General features: G+C 43.0%; 1 protein-coding gene across 1 annotated transcript in view; it reads right to left on the reverse strand.

The window, feature by feature from the left end:
• Window positions 1-1,820: 1,820 nt before the first annotated feature.
• LOC308469620 (serine protease inhibitor 2.1-like) overlaps window positions 1,821-16,703 on the reverse strand; it is a 300,956-nt gene continuing 286,073 nt past the window's right edge. Inside the window, exon 5 of the transcript XR_013982123.1 lies at window positions 1,821-1,830. The gene's annotated coding sequence lies outside the window, so the exon portion shown is untranslated. The remainder of the gene's footprint in view (window positions 1,831-16,703) is intronic.

Here is a 16,703-nt window from a genome sequence, read left to right on the forward strand (position 1 = left end):
CAGGAGACAATGGAGGTATGTTCATTTGGAGGTGAAGTCCAATTGTTGGATGGTTGCAGCACCTGCTGTGGCTGTAGAGACCAATATGGGGCAAATGTATTGTTGTGTCTGGGGTAGATGAAGGCATCCCGTTGTGCTGTAGAACCTCAGAGTAGACAATATTGAACAAGATGGTCCAATGGCCTGACTCAGTATAAGATGGGAAAACTAACATTTCTTAATTCTTTGTGTCACAAGCTCTTTCCAGTGCAAAGCCAGCGGCTACCACCTCAGTGCTAGCTATGGATGGTGATGGATTTTAAAAAGGTAGGAATTTCATCCCTCGTGCTTTTAACCTGTAGCAAACACGATTTATTTGAAACAACAATAATTGAAACCGACGCTAGCAAACATTCAGAAGGAAGACATTCCACATTTCAATGTATTTCTTTTCTTTTCTTTCTAAATAAAAGACTACTAACCAAGTGGAATATAACAAGAATTAAATGAGTGTAACTCTCATTCCAGTTAAGCTCTTTTGATCATCCAAGAAATCAAATTAAATATGGGGCATATTTCAGCTCTTTCCTTTACGTTAGACATTCTTTGGGAGACAATCAAGGCAGTCTTGAGGAAGACTGCAAGGGGCACAGTCAGGGAGCCAAAAAAGAAAGAGCTCTGGTGTGCTCTTAAGCAACGCACTCTGGACTTGGCCTTGTACATCAATCAACCAGAACTAATCTAATGGTAAACATATACTGTAAAGGCAAAAGGGCTGCTCAATCCTCTTAGCTTCTTTAATGAAATACCTCTGAGAGATTTTTTTTAAACTGCTAAATGGGATTAATTATCAAATGTGCTTTGTATTTGTGACAAAATTGTTTGTTATTCTGGCTGTGTCCTCTAACTCATAAGAGACTGCATAAGCAAACTGCTCTGCAGAAAGGGGGAAGAACGCATCACATTCAACAAGGCTGAAGTTGTTCTGCAAATGACATAAATATATTAAAGATAAGGACTGTAGCTCAGTGGAAGAAAATCTGCTTTGCGTGCAGAAGCTCCCAGGTTCAGTCCCCAGCATCTCTAGATAGGGCTGGGCAAGACCCCTCTTTGAGAATGCAGAGAGAGAGAACCACTTCCAAATGATGTAGATGATGCGGAGTTAAATGGACCGGTTGGTTTGATTCAATATAAGGCAGCTAATCCTAATCATGCCATGTGGTTGTGCAGCCCAGTGAAATAAACTGAGATAATGCTGGTCAACTACTTCACTGGATTGTTGTTCAACGATACGCATCAATCCTAATTTTCTTATGGGATGTTCATACATCTTCCCATTAATCATTTGCTTTCTGTGCATTTCATGTCACCCTCCTGATTGCAAAAGTCCGTGGGGAAAAACTTGCATTGGGGCGAGAGAATGTTTAATCCACTTTGATTGTACAAATTTAAATTGCCAGCATGTGCCTGAGCACCTCCCACAAAATAGTGGAATTTGGAAGACACCCTGAAATATATGCCATACATACTTATCAGACTGGCTGCAGCTACTGGGTGATATCCAATGTTCATCATACTCAGAGCAGATCTCTTGAAATCAGTTGACATTGATTTCAAGAGATCTGAATATGATGAACACTGAATATCACCCGATGCATCCCACTCTTCAGACGCCCTTGAAACCCTTTGAGGAAGTTGGTAGAAATGAGAAATTCCCCCAGATTTGGCCTTGAGATTTGCAACTTCATCCCCTATTTGTAATAGCCCATTACACAAATTCCAATTAACTCTCACAGGAGGTTTAGAGAACTTGTTTGCTTCTTTCTGTGTTGCTCATGATGTGTGAATAGCCTCCTAAGTGACAAGGGATTATTTCTGTCCCCCAAAACGCTTAACTCTTACACAGGCAAATGCCAAAGCATGAATCTGACACCTCTGCCTCGTGTAATTAGTTTCCCTGCTTAATGAAGTTTGCAAGTCTGCTATGCAGATATTTTAAGTCTGTGAAAGCATCCTGCAAGCTTCTGAGCACTGAAAGACCCTTGTGATCATGAGAACATTTGCACCCACTTCATGGTGCTAAGTAACAAAGAAGAAGAAGAAACAAGGAAATGTTCAGCACAGGCTATGCAGTGAAAGGAGAAACGGTGGGGGATATTTTGCACATTATGCACCAACAACTTGCCATTTGACAGTAGTCCTATTTATGTACCCAGGGTGAACACCTGTGGGCTTAAACTAGGGAGCGAGTGATCATGCCTGCCTTACTCCAGGTACCCTAGCACATGGCAGCTACACAGTTGACCTTTATGAAATCCGAAGGGAGTTTCTATGGCTGCATGCACAGCATACATTTAAAGCCTATCTTTTGTTGTTGTTGTTTAGTCGTTTAGTCGTGTCCGACTCTTTGTGACCCCATGGACCAGAGCACACCAGGCACTTCTGTCTTCCACTGCCTCCCGCAGTTTAGTCAAACTCATGCTGGTAGCTTCGAGAACACTGTCCAACCATCTCGTCCTCTGTCGTCCCCTTCTCCTTGTGCCCTCCATCTTTTCCAACATCAGGCTGTTTTCCAGGGAGTCTTCTCTTCTCATGAGGTGGCCAAAGTATTGGAGCCTCAACTTCACGATCTGTCCTTCCAGTGAGCACTCAGGGCTGATTTCCTTAAGAATGGAGAGGTTTGATCTTCTAGCAGTCCATGGGACTCTCAAGAGTCTCCTCCAGCACCATAATTCAAAAGCATCAATTCTTCAGCGATCAGCCTTCTTTATGGTCCAGCTCTCACTTCTGTACATCACTACTGGAAAACCATAGCTTTAACTATACGGACCTTTGTTGGCAAGGTGATGTCTCTGCTTTTTAAGATGCTGTCTAGGTTTGTCATTGCTTTTCTCCCAAGAAGCAGGCGTCTTTTAATTTCGTGGCTGCTGTCACCATCTGCCTATCTTAGCCCTGTTCAAATTAGTTTTATATGGGTGTGTTGTTGGGTCACGCAAGGTTTTCAGCTGCTGTTTGAAATGACTGTATTTTATGCGAATACATTTTGCTTTTTTGTATATATATTAAAAAAGAATGTAAAAAGTATGTAAAAGAATGTAAAAAGTACATATCGAACCATTTCCACATAAATCATAATAAGGTCTAAAATAAAGATACACAAAATTAATATCAATAACAGCAATAACCCCCCCCAACAACTCGCCACCATAAACAATACCCGAGCCCGAGAATCTATTCAGCAGCCTCAGCTTTTGTAGCTGGAGTCAGTCAGGCCAGGTGGAAAAGAACAGGGAGCAGGAAACAGCAGGAGGGGAGAGTTCTGTCGCACACAGGTCCTGCTTGCAAGTTTTAAACATGCATGTGGTTGGCCACTATGAAAACAGAATGCTGGATTAGATGGGCCATTGGACGAATCCAGTGCCTGCTTATATTCTTATGCTGCAAGAAATGTGTGCCCTTGAATGCTGTGTTGGATGCATCTGTTCTATGCCCTTTGCAATGGAGAAACCCCATGAACCATCGATCCCTCTTCTCCAAAACAATCCAGACAGAGTTGTTGAGCTGGGGGGGGGGCTTTTCAATATTATTATTATTTTTTTTAAAATAGCCCAAATTGCCATACATCTGGGTTTTCCCAGACATTTCACCGATTCCACAAAAACCCACCCAGATGCCATTTTTCTGAGCGATTCCCAGACATATGGCAGCCCTAATATATGGGTGTGATTCCTACAGAGTAATTTGCAGAAGAATCACGTGTGGTGGTATTGTTATTATTAGGTTCTGTCTACTGCTAGGTATACTCGAAGCATGGCACTACTCTGAGAAGAACTTAGTTGAATAGCTTAGTTGAAGAAATCTTAGGTGGATTTGTAGCTGCCTGACTGACCGAACCCAAAGAGCACTCATTAATGGTTCCTTGTCATCTTGGCAAAAAGTGACAAGTGGGGTGCTGTGGGGTTTTGTCCTGGGTCCGTTGTTGTTCAACATATTTATAAATGACTTGGATGAAGGATTTGAGGGGAATGCTCATCAAATTTGCAGATGACATGAAACTGGGAGGGGTAGCTAATGCCACGGAAGGCAAAATCAGAATTCAAAATTACCTTAACGGATTGGAGAACTGGGTGCAAGCTAACAAAGTGAATTTCAGTTGGGACAAATTTAAGGGACAAATTACAGCAGTGAAAACTGTAAATGGCTGTGTGTGTGTGTGTGTGTGTGTGTGTGTTTGCAACCCACCCAAGGAACTTATTGCAAAGGGCAGGTAAGAAATCCAGTGATGATAATTATTGGATTTCTTACCTGCCCTTTGCAATAAGTTCCTTGGGTGGGTTGCAAACACACACACACACACACACACACACACACACACACACACACACAGAGCCATTTACAGTTTTCACTGCTTAGCTGTATATGCTGAAGATGCACCTCTTTGCCCTGGTGCGCGCTCTCTCTCTCTCTCTCTCTCTCTCTCTCTCTCTCTGTGTGTGTGTGAGAGAGAGAGAGAGAGAGAGAGAGAGAAACCCCGTATTCTTTTCTCTCAGGTATCATAAGTCAGGATAAGGGGCGTGCCTTCAGCATATGATCATGAAGGTGCCAGATACACCTCTGTGCAGAAGAGATTCCATGTCTTAGGGATGCGGGTGGTGCTGTAGGCTTGCCCCTTGGGCTTGCCAATCGAAACGTCAGCAGTTTGAATCTGTGCGATGGGGTGAGCTCCTGTTGCTCTGTCCCAGCTCCTGCCAACCTAGCAGTTTGAAAGCACGCCAGTGCAAGTAGATAAATAGGTACCACTGTGGTGGGAAGGTAAATGGCATTTCCATGTGTGCTGGCACTCGTCACGGTGTCCCGTTGCACCAGAAGAGTGCAGGCTGGCCACATGACTCGGAAAGCTGTCTGTGGACAAACGCCGACTCCTCTGGCCTGAACGCCAGATGAGCGCAGCAACCCTATAGTGGTTTTTTGATGGACTTAACTGTCCAGGGGTGCTTAACCTTTACTTTTACAGGAGGTGAACTGCCTATCTCAACACCTGGGAGGATCCGTTGTGAATAGTAGTAGTGGCAACTGTAGTAATAAAAACCACCATCACCAACTTTTTAAAGAGTCAAGTGAAGTGTGCCTTCAATTTTATCCGGCCAAAAAGAGAGAAAAGATTAAACAAAAGCAATCCTAGGTATCAGAAGTGTGGGAACCATTGCTTTCGAACCCTATTTTGAACTCATTGCACATGTGCACTTGAAAGCCAAGAGTGTGCAGCCTGCTACAATGTATTATTTGTAAAAACAGCCTATGCCCAGCTGTTTTAAATACACCTTGCTCCTATTTAGTATCTTGGTAGAGGGATTTGTGGAATCCATCTGCTCGAAAGATGAATTTTGTTCTGGGCAGAATAAAGCACCAAAGAAAGCAGTTATTAATGTGCAGAGGGGTTGCCGAAATCCCCTTCCTCTAGTTTTCTACACAGCATGCTTTTGATTCCCCCCAACTTTTCCCCCTTAAAAAATGACGATTACAATGTATTTGAGTTGAGATGAACAAGGCGATGTGTCTCCTAACATGCAGCCAAGAGGGTCCTGATGGTCACAGTTGGTGGTCTGGAAACTGCAGGCTAGAGGGGGATTTGGGCAGCTTTGACTCCTGCTAAACTGCCTTTGAGTTCAATAGAAATCTATGGCCAAAGCAAGAGGTCTAGAATCTGGCCTCATGCAAAGAATGCTAGTATGTAAAACTAATTATCCTCCTATTGAGATCTCCTCTCTGACCAGGTCTCTCCCTCCTTTTCCACACACCCCTACCAAATCCCATCTAACTTTTTCATTAAGGTAATTAATTGCTACATTCCCAGTAACACATAGATTGGGGCTTGGGGATTAAGGCACTGTGATTGAGTAGTTAATACCAAGTGTAAACACCTCGGGTGTTCCTGTTAAGCGTGGTTTTCCTTGCTAGGAGGAATTAAATAATGGCTCTATGAAGAAAGGTGTCTGTGTGTGTGTGTGTGTGTGTGTGTATCTCTAGTAGATTTCAATTGTTTGTGACTTTGCTGTGACATGCTGTAGAACGTTCACTTATACACAGTTTGATTTCTTTACATGAATGTCAACTTAAGTTACTTTTTCCACACCCAAAAAGGAAAGAAAGAAAGAAGGAAAAAGGAAGAAGAAATTGTTTGTCGGAGGAGGGCAGAGGAGAGAAAGCAATATATTAGAAACATGAGTAGGTGCCCCAGTTTGTCCATCAGTCTTGGCATTATTTTATTTATACATTTTCTAAAGGATTAGGCATAATCAGTTCCAGAGGATGTGCTTAAGAGCACCGGCTGCATCTACTTTCTTGGCAAGGGTTGTGAATATGTTATATCATCTCACAGTGCTGAGCTTTGTGCTGCGGCTCGAAGGAGACGGTGTTAATGTTTTGAATTCAGTGGCAGCATCAGTTAATCTATTCCACGTTATTATATGCTGTGCCAGTTTAATTTGAGACAGAACTCGCTGAGCGGTGGAGGAATGGGGGCTTTGTTTTTACAACAAGGCTTAATCCTGAGGCATATGAAGAGTGCCTCTGAGCATGGGCAAAGTACCACCCTTCCTTTAGTGCAGGGGCAAGGAAGCCTATGGGCCACGTTTGGCCCACCAGACATTCACATGTGGCCCATGAGGCCATTTCCCCCAAACCATACCCACACCTGAGAGCGCACACTTGAGAGCCTTAATTCATAGGACTGTATAGAAGAGATCCCAAGGGTCATTCCTGCAAGGCAGGAATCTCAAGACAGATGGCCATCCAGTCTCTGCTTGAAAACCCCAAGCAAGGAGAGTCCACCACCTTCTGAGTCCATTCCACTGTCCAACAACTCTTACCATCAGAAAGTTCTTCCTGGTATTTAGTTGGACTCTCCTTTCCTATAATTTGGATCCATTGGTTCACTGGTGAGGGAAAGAAGACTTTGGGTAGGCAGGAAAGTTGAAGCTTGATGAGTCAGCTGCATGAAGAGTTCCTCAAGATCTGATTGGCAGCAGAGTTGAAGTATTGGGCACTCTAGAGCAGCACATCGGGATCTTTGCAAGCCTCGCCTGGTGCTCTGAAGTTCTAATGATGGGACTTTAAAATGTTCCATCATCTGATGCCATGGTGGCATCAGCTGACTAACAGGTACACCACTGTTAAGTATAGTAATTTAATTGGCTGAAATTGTAAATGCTTGTATGCATTGCTATGTGTTTAAATTTGATTGGTTGGTAAGTGAATTCTAGAGAGTTCCGTAGTAGTTCTCATGTGATTGGGTAACGTTGGTCACATGGGAGGTATCTAATGAAGGAGGGACTCCATTTTATGTGAGGCAAGGTGACTGTGCTTTAGAATCCACTGTGAACACTGTTAAGTTGAATAGAGTGTTGGAGTGCTGCTGCTTCTGTGCTTGAAAGAAAGAGAGAAAAGCTGCAAGAGATTGTAAAAGTGGAAATCTCTCATAGGAGCTGCAAGGCATGGCTTAACTGAGATACAGGAGGCTGAGTGCTGAGCTCTGGAAAGAGAGGAAGATACAGTTGTTTGGAAGGCAGAAGAAGGGACTATAAGCCCATGATTGGAGAAGCATGTGACTGTAAATATTACGTTTCAATCCATCTATAGCTATAAGCTTCTGCAAGTAAAGTTTTTGAATGTTAAAGTCTAGACATTGGTTGATTTCCAAAGAAGGGTGTCAGTCAAATATATGATTTGAGCTTCTTAAAGCTCAAAGTCGCTACTCTGACTTCAACAAGTCCTGCTGGATAGGAGCAATGGTTGATCTAGCCTAGCATCCTGTTTTCCATAGAGGCCAACCAGATGTCAAAAGGAAGTTCACAAGTGGGGCACGAGGTCTATAATCCTCACCTGCTACATGTCCCCAGCAGGTTCAAGATGCTTTTGTTGATATACAAAGTCCCAGACAACTTGGCTCCAGGATACTTGAAGGGCCACCTCAGCCCTTATATCCCAACTTGATCATGGAGACCATCTGGAGGAGTATTGCTTATAGTCCCTCATATTACAGAGACTTGACTGGCTTCTGCCAGGAATTGGGCATTTAGTGTTGCCTTTCCTGTTCTTTGGAACACTTGTCCAGCACAGACTTGGCAGGGATCCTCACTTTCACCTGTCAGGCATCTCTTGAAGACCTTTTTATGCTGCTAGGCCTTTTCAGCTGTTTAAATCGATTAGCCAATCACTTTGACAAATATTTGTGTTGATGCTGTTTTATTTTTTATAGCTGCACAATGCCCTGATATTTTACGATATGGTAGCACAGAAATAAATTGGTAATAAATAAATTAAATAGTAAATGTTTTTAATAAATAAATGTTCCAGTCAGTGGTACGCTGCCTCGACTGAACAGGAACAGGGCAAGGGCCAGACCAAATCAAATGCATAAGGAGCAAGAGGTGGGGAAAGACAGGAGATGGGTGCTTGTGGTGATTATTCCTCCTGAAGCCCCTGGCCGTTTCCTCCTGTTGCAGGACAGAACTGTGTGAGCTCTTATGCTAGTCTGCTGCCCTCTGTTGTTGAGAAGGACACTGCCCCATCACCAGTGTTGCAGGATAAATCAACTGGCCTTTTGATGAGGAACCCATTTTGTCTTTTGCTTTAGGCAGTGAAATGCTTGAGCTGGCCGTGACTATAGGTGTGGGTGCCAAGAAGCTTAGAGATATCAGGTCTAGGCCTCAGGAAGCTCCTGTGCATTGGAAAAATATGGAGAAGGGAGACTTTTGGCTTTAGCTATGAAATATAAATTGTAGGAGTGTTTTATTGTTGATAGAGTTTGTAGGAATGGTTATAACTATATTATCAGAACAGGTCTATTTCACATGCAGAAGTGGACTGCCCTGAGATCTTTTGTTGAAGGGTGATATATAAATCTAATAAATAATAATAATAACTGCACTAGACGTTGAATCTTCAGTACTTGTACTGGAGCACTCTACTTTTGAGAGCAGATTTTAAGGGGTGCTGGATAGACTACGGGGTGCACATAGCTCTGTCCTAGAACAGAGAGGAACAATCGGGAGGCTCGGGGGGAAGAGGCTGGTCACCACTCCCCAAGTACACATACCCCAGCATCTCAGATGCCTGCCCTACTCTGCCTAATGGTAGGGTTGGCACTGCTTCTAGTTTATAATTCTGACAGAGCAGTTCTTCATTTCATAGGAATCACACTTATAACAGAGTTCTATCCTTTGCTCCGAGTCCTGTCATTCACACACCTTCTATCTCAAAAGAGATTGTAGTTGTTATTAGAACAGAAGTAAGTTTGTGCACTGAACAAAATGTATAGAATGGAAGAAACAGAAACAAAGTGTGTGCGTGTATTACTGTTTTTATTTAGGATTGGTTTTAAAAATGCCAGAGAAGGAGCAGGCAAAAGTGGAACATGAATACACCCAGCCATAGAAATTATTAGCTAAATTTACGACCATTTAATGAAGTAGGTAACATTTGTGTCTGTCTTGTGAGGAGCGATTGGTTTTTAACATGGCTTTTGCCTAAAGTAATGTTACCGTTGATTGAAATAATGCAATTTTCATATCTAAAACGCTGAGACGGGGAAGCATGTCCATTTCAGTTGTGTTTGCTGAAACTCAATCTACAGGAAAAGATTTTATAACAGAATTGGAGCTTAAATTTCATTTGCTGATTTAATAAAAAAAAACCCTAACAGGATGGATTTGGGGATATTTCATTAATCTTTCTTTCCTTTCAGTGAAAAGGAAATTAAGTTCAATCTAGTTCAAACTCTGCTTCACAATTCTACAATAGCCTGCCAATGTCCATTTTCTCTCTGGCAAGTTGAAACCTAATTAGTCACAGAAAATTCTTCCCTGATCCTGTCACTCCTAGGCAGGCAAAAGACTGAACTTCAGACAAAAGGCTTCCAATGCACAGTTGCTTAGTTTTGCCTCTTTGTTAATGTACTTTCCTTTTTATTATTATTGGGGGTTTTTTTAATGCAGCATCCAGTGGCCAGATCTGGAAGCAATGAATTCACACGCAAGAGCATATAATCACACACAAAGTCAATAACACATGGGCATCACTGTTTACAACACAAGAAAGAGAAATTAAAACCTAACTTAAATATGTGAACTGGTGGATAAATATTGCTGAGGTGTGTGTGTTTTGAAAGAACAATTCCAGCCTCTTTTAAAACCAACTGCAGACTCTTGTGGTTAGCAGCTGATGTCAGCTGGACACAGTTGAGAAGTGGGGCAGAAAACTGTAGTTCCTTGAGCCTGAGGGCTATTCCAAGCTATGCTGTCTGGCTAGCCAAAGTCAGTTCCCCCAGCCAAAATGGCATGTTGAGAAAGTGAGTTGACGGATCCACGTTAGGTTCAGAATGCACAGGGGAAGCACTTGCTCCATTAAACACTCAGTTGGCAGCTCAGCTCAGATTTGCAATGTCAGTGCAAGGCTGCAAACAAAATGAGATCGAGTTTGTCGTTAGGCGCAAACTTAAGTCGCATCTGGCATGTTCGTGATGCCCCAGTACATTACTGAGAGCCAGTGTGGTGTAGTGGTTAAGAGAAGTAGTCTCGTAATCTGGTGAACTGGGTTCACTTCCCTGCTCTTCCACATGCAGCTGCTGGGTGACCTTGGGCCAGTCACACTTCTTTGAAGTCTCTCAGCCTCACTCACCTCACAGAGTGTTTGTTGTGGGGGAGGAAGGGAAAGGAGAATGTTAGCCGCATTGAGACTCCTTAGGGTAGTGATAAAGCGGGATATCAAATCCAAACTCTTCCTCTTCTTCTTCTACTGAACGTAGAGACAACATCCATTAAACATTATGTTTGAAATTAGGTCAGAGCCAAATATATCGGGATGTCCGTTGTGCAGTTTGCCCTTTGTGTCGTTGTTGGGTTGCTTACTTTCATGGATAGTTGGAATGGGATCATGGCATTAACCCTTTCCTCCTCCCCATGGTCCCAAACAGAATTGCCCACACAACACCCATTGCTTGCAATGGGAACAAGGATCCCATTCAGCAGAGATTGGTGCCCATTGGAACTGGTAGGGCAAAAAAAGCAGGGAGGTCAACAGTAGATGGAACAATTGTGTCTTATTTGGCCCTGAAGCCATATGAAGGTGGTGCTGATGATAACCTTAGTGTGCTGCCACAATCTCCTAAAACTGTTATTAGGTGGGGGAACTGCTGATTATATGTTGTATGAAAATATTAATGTTTTATATGAATTTTTCTTCCCCTTCCCCTGTGGTATAATGTATTAATGTTTCTGTTTCTAAATGTAATTCACTTGGAGACATTTTTGGTAACAAGCAACTAGTAAGTTTAACAAATTAATAAAAAAGAATACTATAAAAATTCTTTGTGGAGTTTGGGCTGCGATGGCCCTTTCACACATTCATGCAATCACTAGATGCTTCATCTACTGAGTGAAGGGCATGTGTGAGCTCACCTAATAATAATAATTATCTTTTTGAGTGTTCAGAGCACTTCACATACAGTACCTTATTGTAATCCATGCAACAATTCTGTAAGGTTGGTGAGGATTTCTCTTACAGTGCAGAAGAGGGCCTGAGACTGAGAGGTTATGGCCTGCCTAAAGCCATCTAATCATGGTTGAGGTGAGATGTGAAGCTTGGGCTTTGTGAGCCATAACTCTGCCTCTTTGGCCATTGTGGGCCAAAGTACAAAGCTCTGTCCCATTCAAGTGAAATGATTGTTGCATCCTCTAAGCCAGGGAGTTGTAGGCAAGCAACATCTGGAGGCCACCACACCAATGGGCTGATTACAATACATATTCCCTGATCCTCACCTTGCCTGCTGGATCAGGAACTGTGCAGGCAGAAATGTGCTGCAATTACAGTTCCAAGAGCTAGATCACTGTATTCAAAGCTAAAGGTACAGTTCTGGGCACTGTCTTAAGAAACTCCATCTGCAGTATGAACAATTCTCATTATACCGTATCTATAATTCTCTCTCTCTCTCTCTCTCTCTCTCTCTCTCTCTCACACACACACACACACAAATCGACTGTTCTTCTATAATAACATTCTGTTCATATGTTCTTCTGAATCACTGAATCACAGAATCACAGAATTGCAGAAAAGACCCTGAGAATAATCTATTCCAACCCCTTGTGATGCAGGAATATGCAGCTGTCTCATACGGAAATCGAACCTGCAACCTTGGCATTATCACCACCATGCCAGGCTATTTAGAATCCAGTTTCTATCAGATGATTTTGCTGATCCCTCCTAATATTAAGGGATAAAACAGGAGTAAAGCAAGAGAAGGATACTTGCATGAATTCCTGCATTGCTGTGCGCTGCTTGTTCTGTGCTACTGTCCTGTTATTTCATCATTGTTGTTTTGTGTTTTCATTTTATGATGTTAGTGCAAATTGCACTTTTTCTTAATTGTGGAATTTTTGTTGCTCACCCTGCTCCCCTCAACAAAGCTGGCTAGATTGTACAAGGTGAGTTCAGCATCTGAATGGTTCAGAATACTGCTGAACCCATGGTGAGTTGTAGTACTGATTTAACTTCCCATGGTCTTCTGGGAGGTATGGTCATCTGGGTGCATGGTGAATCCATTTACACAGCCACTTACCAGATATATTAAAACTGGACTTTTATGTTAATACCATACATGCTAAGACTCAAAAAACTGAGCCCAGTCTGAGAAAGGGATTATTTGAATTAGCCTTTAAAACCCAGAGTTGTAACAGCACTTATAAGATCTTCTAAATTACTGTATACATCTAGACTGAGACAAGATGTAGCCTTCAGTATGTGAAATGATCGTCCCCTTGGCCGTCATAAGCATTTTCCACTTAGGAGACATCACCATTAATAAACTGTATTGCAAAGAGGTGACTTAGCATTTCCCCTCTTCTCTCTTCTAAAGACTTTGCATGTCTAGCATAGACTAACAGGCAGAACCAGAGCAACAAATTAAATGGGGCAGTGACCTTGTTGATTTGTCATTTTCTATTTATTTCGCATGGAGTGTAGGCACTTGGGAGATTTCTGCTCCTTTGGAAATCCTAGACTTTCACTGTAAACAACTTTCAGATGAGATGGTTCTGCTCTATTTAGGCAGAAAGTCCCTTGCCCGCAATGTGACCCCCCACCCTGCCCCGGGCAAAGAATTGTGCAGTAACACCAGTACTTTCTGGAATTCAGCTGCTAAATATAACTCTGGGGAGGGAACAGGATCCAGATTAGCTCTGTCTTTGGGGGACTGATCTAGAGTCTGAAGAAGCAAACATTTTCTAAGGCCTCCTCTGCAAGGAAAAGGGGGTGGAAAATATAATCTTTGTCTTCTCCACTGGTTTTGATGGTGTGTTACTGAAAGCTAGTCCATCACAGATGCAAATCCAACCACTTCTCCATCAGACCAACAACTCTTTTTGTATGAACATGTGAATATACAATTGCGTGTGAACAAAGGCAGGAGTGGTCAATAAGGTTTCTTGGTCTTGTAATTAGATGCACTCCTGTTGTGAAACGAGCTCATTGTAAAACTGGTTGTACAGATTCTCAACATGGTGCAACCTGAATAAGCAAGATCTACCTGTGAGATGTGGGTGGCGCTGTGGGTTAAACCACAGAGCCTAGGGCTTGCCTATCAGAAGGTCAGCGGTTTGAATCCCCACGACGGGATGAGCTCCTGTTGCTCGGACCCTGCTCCTGCTAACCTAGCAGTTCGAAAGCATGAAGTACAAGTAGATAAACAGGTACCACTCCGGTGGGAAGTTAAACGGTGTTTCCATGCACTGCTCTGCTTCACCAGAAGTAGCTTAGTCATGCTGGCCACATGACCTGGAAGCTGTACGCCGGCTCCCTCGGCCAGTAAAGCGAGATGAGTGCCACAACCCCAGAGTCGTCCGCGACTGGACCTACATAATTAAAAAGCATGCAGCCTGCTTAGAAGAGGAGCAGGAGGAGCAAAGGCAGATTGCTAAATCAGCTTTTGATAGTGTAAATCTGTGGTGCAAATCGCAAAGCCAAGGGCAGGGGGAATCAAGTTCACATAGCATACAGAAGATTGGTGCTCCAAATAGGTGTTCAGTCTAGCTATCTATTTTTTTAAAAAATAATAAATGAAATATACTTGGAGTCGAGTGTGGATTTCATGCTCTTTATTCAGCTCATAGTAGTGAGGAATGCCAGTTCCCCGAAAATGTCTGCTTTATATGCATTATTTACACAATGGGCCCCACGTGATTGGCTAATTCCGGGATTCTCCTGTAGGCCAATCAGGTTGCGGATTCACTTCCACCTGGATCTGGATTGGGTGGCTCCTGCAGACCAATCAGGCTGCTGCATTCTGAATCCTATTGTTCTAGGACCAATCAGGCTGCTGCATTTTGGATCCTATTCAACTCAGTACATAACAATAATATTTTAATTACATTTTCAACAAAAACACACACAACGAAAACACAATAACAAATACAATAACAACCACAAACAAAGAAATTTGTACACAAAAATAATGTCAAATCCATAAAATGGGATTCTCCAAACCCTGTGACTTCCCTCAATCTAGCTATCTATTAATTTTCTTACAACTCTACCCATCATGGAACCCAAAATGTTACAGATGTGGTTCCCAGGCAGTCACAAATCCAGTTACTGTCCAAATCCACACCTGCTTAGCTTCAGTCTCATATGCTCTCAGACCACATGCTGATATATGTGGCATTGGTGCTCCTCATGCATGAAGGTTCCCCCCCTCCCAGTCCACATGACATCATTGGCATCAAAATGGCAGCCCCTATTCTCCCCCCTCCCAATTTAATTCATATTACCCTTTCCTGAGAAATTATGTATATATCAGGGGAGTTAGTGATTTGAGCAATGGACATGACTCTGACCTGGTTTCTAACCAGGTGTCTAACCATGCCAGTATACTGATGCTAGTCCTACTGGAGGACACTGAAGGATAAAACTATCAGTGACTAGATTATGGCTATGCTCTTCCTCCACCATTGAAGACAGCAGTCACAAGTGGGCAGAGCATTGTCCCAGTATAGCCTGGATCCCATCTGTGTCATAGAATCATGGAATTGTAGAGTCAGAAGGGACCCAAGGGTCATCTAGTCCAATCCCTGCAATGCAGGAATCTCAACCAAAGACGCCATGGCAGATGGTCATCCAATCTCTGCTCAACCTCTGTCCACCACTTCCACTGTCGAACAGCTCTGACTGCCAGAAAGTTATTCCCAAATCTCCTTTCCATTGGGTCAAGTCCTACCCTCCAGAGTAGGGGAGCGATGGACCCAAGCTTACTCCATCTTCCATGTGACATATTTTTGATCCCATTGCGTCTTTTGGGGAAAGGTTGCAGGACTTACTAGTTTAGAGAAAACGTGGGTAAAAGCTGGCATGGCAGAAATTCATAAAATTATACACTACAACTTGTGAACAAGCGATGAAGCTGAATGTTGGGAGATTTGGGACAGAGAGAAGAAGGTGCTTCTTCATGCAGTGCAGTACCTTAGGAAATGTAAATCGAATATTCAGCCATTTATTATTGAGGGGGAGTGTGTGGAACAGGTCTCGGTGTTTCGATTTCTGGGAATGGAGCTGAGAGATGACCTAACCTGGGGAGAAAACAGCAAAGACCTGATGAAGGGAGCACAGCAGAGGTTATATTTTCTGAGAATCCTCCGGAAAAATAATTTCTCAAAGGACCTGTTGATGGCAGTTTACCATTGTACTGTTGAGAGTGTATTAACTTATGGTCTGTGTGTGTGGTTTGGGAGCTGCACGGTCAGGAGGAAAACAATGCTGTCCAGGGTTGTAAAGACTGTGGAGAGAATAATTGGGTGCACTCTTCCCCCCTTGGATCAAATCTATGCTTCCAGGTGTCATAAGAAAGCTGTAGGATAGTGCACACCCAGAAATGATCTCTTTCAGCTTCTGCCTTCTGGAAGAAGGTACAGGGTTATAATGACTAGGACTAGCCGTCTGAGAAGCAGTTTCTACCCAAATGTGATTTTGGTTTTAAATGCAGTGTAAGGTAGTCTCTATGGGAGTATATTGTATTCAATTATGGGGTGTCAGAGTTTTTAGGGGTTAACCAGGCTGGGATAGCTGGGATAGCAGGCTTGTTGGTTTTTGAATGTCTGATGTAGATTTTTTTCAATTTCGTTGTTCTGTATGGGACGATGACAGTAAAGATTATCATATCGTATCATAGTTAAGCTATGCAATTCCGCAGGAAGCAGTGATGGTCACCAACTTGGAGAGCTTTAAAAGAGGATTGGACGTATTCAAGGAGGAGGAGATGAAAGCTGAAGGCTACCTCCACAGTCTGCCTCCATGTTCAGTGGGATGTTTGTGGATAACAGTTCCTGGAGACTGCAGAAGGGGAGGATGCTTGTGCGCTCAGGTCCTGCTTACAGGTTTCTGACAGGCATCTTGTTGGCCACTGTGAGAACAGGGTGCTGGACTAGTTGGTTTATTCTTATGTGCTTATGAGAGCACCCCTTCTTGCAAAGCCATCACCAGCCAGTTCTCTGGACACCTCTGTGTAATTGCCACTTGCCAAAAATCCATGGGTGTACACTTCTCACATGCAAAGGACTGCACATGAAAGAAGGAACGCCAGATGTACAACACAACGTCAGATCTGGCCCGAAGCAAACTCCTTTGATACAAACATTTCCATATGCTCCACTGGCACTTTTACAGTGCAAAACTGTTGACGC

Source organism: Podarcis pityusensis (assembly GCF_964106645.2).
Source record: "Podarcis pityusensis genome assembly, chromosome: 1".
In the NCBI taxonomy this organism is placed as follows: Eukaryota; Metazoa; Chordata; class Lepidosauria; order Squamata; family Lacertidae; genus Podarcis; species Podarcis pityusensis.